This window comes from Stomoxys calcitrans, chromosome 1 (assembly GCF_963082655.1).
Source record: "Stomoxys calcitrans chromosome 1, idStoCalc2.1, whole genome shotgun sequence".
In the NCBI taxonomy this organism is placed as follows: Eukaryota; Metazoa; Arthropoda; class Insecta; order Diptera; family Muscidae; genus Stomoxys; species Stomoxys calcitrans.
In genome coordinates this window covers 192,103,542-192,107,213 of record NC_081552.1, presented here as the reverse complement: position 1 = coordinate 192,107,213, position 3,672 = coordinate 192,103,542, and positions in this window count along the sequence as shown.

The following is a 3,672-nucleotide window of genomic DNA, read 5'->3' as shown; positions in this document are numbered from 1 at the left end:
CCGCACTAAGGGCAGACACCCTTTCTTAGCTTTTAAGATTTTGGACTGGTATTTCATATTGCACAGTGCGGTAAAACGATATACATGTGGGAGAAAAATAATCAAAGGAGCAAAAGAATACTGAGGGAACATCGTTTGGGAAAGTTCGCAGCTTGCAACTTTAAGATGTGTAAACGGTGTCACCAACTAAGTCGGCTAATCGGTTGAAAGTTGTTTTGGTCTTATAATTGTCAATGGAACAAAACATGCATGCGGAAGCTAAATCAAAATCTTAACAAAATTAACCAAAGTTATTTATGATGGATCAAAAATTCGATCTGTTCCTTGATAACAAGAACATAAAGGCAGCCCAACGGACTTATCATCAACAAACTGAATTCCCCTTATTTATACCCCCCCACTATAGGTCATTGTAGTCTTTCCATTTGTAATACCTCGAAATAATTGTCTAATACCCCATTCATGATAGCCATAGATTGACCTAGCCATGTCCGTCCCTCCATCCGTCCGTCGAAATCACGCTAGCCGCTTGAAATTTAGCACAGCTACCTAATATTGATGTAGGTCAATGGGGATTGCAAATGGGCCATATCGGTCCAGATTTAGACATAACTCCCATATAAACGGATCTCCCGATTTGACTACTTGAGCCCTAGCAATCCTCAATTTTTGTCCGATTTGGCTGAAATTGAGCAAATAGTGTTCTGTTAAGACTTCCAACAAGTGTGTCTAGTATGGTCCAAATAGGTCCCTTATAAACCGATCTCCCAATTTTATTCCTTGAGCCCTTACAAGCTGCAATTTTTGCCCGATTTGGCTGACATTTTGCACGTAGTTTCTGTTAAGACTTCCATCAACTGTGCCAAGCATGGTCCAAATAGGTCTATAACCTGATATGGCTCCCATATAAACCGATCACCCGATTTGACTTCTTGTGTTCTGTTATGATTTCCAACAACTGTGCTAAGTACGTTCCAAATCGGGATATAACCTAATATAGCTCCCTTATATACCGATCTCCCGATTAGACCTCTTGAGCCCTTATAAGCTGCAATTTTTGTCCGATTTGGCTGAAATTTTGCATGTAGTGCTCTGTTAAGACTTCCAGTAACTGTGTTTAGTACGGTCTAAATCGGTTTATAAGCTGATATAGCTCCCATATAAATCGATCTCCGATTTGACTACTTGAGCCCTAACAAGCCGCAATTTTTTCCAATTTGGCTGAAATTGAGCGTGTAGTGTTCTGTTAAGACTTCTAACAACTGTGCCAAGTATGGTCCAAATCGGTCTATAACCTAATATAGCTCCCATGTAAACCGATCTCACGATTAAGCTTCTTGAGCCCTTACAAGCCACAATTTTTATCCGATTTACCTGAAATTTTTCATGTGGTGTTCCGTTATGACTTCCAACAACTGTGCTAAGTACGGTCAAAATCGGTCTATAACCTAATATAGCTCCCTTATAAACCGATATCCCGATTTGACTTCTGGAGCTCTTACAAGCCGCAATTTTTGACCAATTTGGCTGAAATTTGGAATGTAGTGTTCCCTAATGACTTTCAAGAACTGTGCTTAGTACGATCCAAATCGGTCTATAAACAGATATAACTCCCATATAAACCGATATTCCGATTCGACTTGTTGAGCCCCTGGAAACCTCAATTTTTGTCCGATTTAGCTACAATTTTGCATGTAGTGTTCCGTTATGACTTCCGACAACTGTATTTAATAAAGTGTAAATCGGCCTATAACCTGATATAGCTTCCATATTAACCCATCTATTGATTTGACTTTTTGCGTCCTTATAATTTTTGTTTGATTTAGCTGAAAATTTGCACGTGGTGTTCTGGTAAGACGTACAACAACTGTGCCAAGTACGGTCCAAATCAGTCTAAAATCTGACATAGCTCCCATATGAACCGGTCTCCCGATGAGCCTTGTTTGGTTTCTAGAATCATTAATTTTTGCTAGTTTGACAGAAGTATGTAGAATAAAATTATGCCCTTCAATTGAATTAAGTTTGCATACATATTTAGCAGAATCCATTGTGGTGGATTCCTCAGATTCGGCCTGTCGAACTTAGCACGCTCTTGGTTCTTTCCCATGGCCTAGTACCTCACAAATGTCGCCAGCATCAGGAGGGGAAAACCATCGCTAAAAAAAATTGTATTTTCTGATGTTCTTGCCAGGATTCGAATCCAGGCGTTCAGCGGACATGCTAACCTCTGCGCTACGGTGGCCTCCGTATCGGCATAGGCGAGTTCCATCCTTCCACTAATGAGTAGTGTGACATTCACACCTGCATCTCATATAATTTTCTTTAGCAGGATATTAAAGAGGTCATACGATAGGCTGTCTCTCCGTCTGAATCCTCGTTTGGTATTGAATGGTTCAAATAGGTTCTTTCCTATTTTAACTGAGATTGGTATCTCAGCAAGAGTCATCTAGCAAATCGTATCAGTGTTGCAGGAATACCAAACTCAGACATGACGTAAAATACCTTTGAATGTATATGGCTGTCGAATGCGGCATTGAAGTCAACGAAAAGATATTAGGGACATAGTATGTGAGGGTTTCAATCATCAGTTATGCGTTCTACTAGGCAGATTGCGCAGACGAGCTGATGCATGCGCCATATCAACGAGTTGCCGCCGATCTTCAATACACAGCGAACAGTCTGTCGTCTCCTGCTGACTAATTGTTTTTCAGCCGGGTTAGTGCAACATGAACCCTGTTCTGACTACCAATTTATACCATCATGAGGGATTGGTTCTGTGATATACTTATGCACTCAGAGTAATTTGTTAGAAAAAACAGCAAACATGTTTGCTGGAACAGCAGAAAGTCTGCTGAAAATGGGACATCAGTATTTTTTTGCTAAAACAGCAAACATTTTGTGCTGTTATCAAATGATAAAAAGCTAAATACAAGCTCAAAAATTTAATAAATATTGAAAAAATTTAATATTTCATCTTATCTTTCTAAGTTATAAGCATATAACTTAAAATTTTATCCAACTTTCTATGATTTGCTAATTTTTAAATGAATTTCAATAACAGCAGACAAAATAACTGCTACAATTACATTTATGCTTCTGAACAAAAAATTGGCAAATTTTTTCATTATTATTAACATATAGCAAATGCACCAATTGTTGATTAGAAGTTAAAAAAATTTGTATGGATTCATTTAAAAGTTTACAATTTTTAATTTATTATCAGCAGACAGTGTTTGCTGACATCAGCAGACTTATTTCTTTGGGTGTGACAACCATCATCATTATACCAGCAGCTGGGAAAAGTATTCTTTCAATATGCTCAGCACACTATCTGCATCTGCATCAGTTGCCAGATTTCCTTCTTTGTCACTGCAGGGGGATGTGGCTATACCAAGGGGATGAGGCTATACCATTTTCAAACTTCATTCTGTCTCCTGAACATCTCGATTCGCTCACATTCACGTCTTTCCATTACCCTTTTCTTCTTGCGGAATAGACAATTCTCTTCTTTCCTTTTTTCCCGATACCTATCCTTCGCGCGTTGCTCCTGCTTGTTAAGTTGCCCTGTATGCTGCTTCAGTAGCTCTTTGACACTCCTGGTCATATCATGGGTTCCTTGAGGGAGCCGTTTAGTACCCAAGCACGTATGTTGTGGCTCTTTGTTTGGAATGG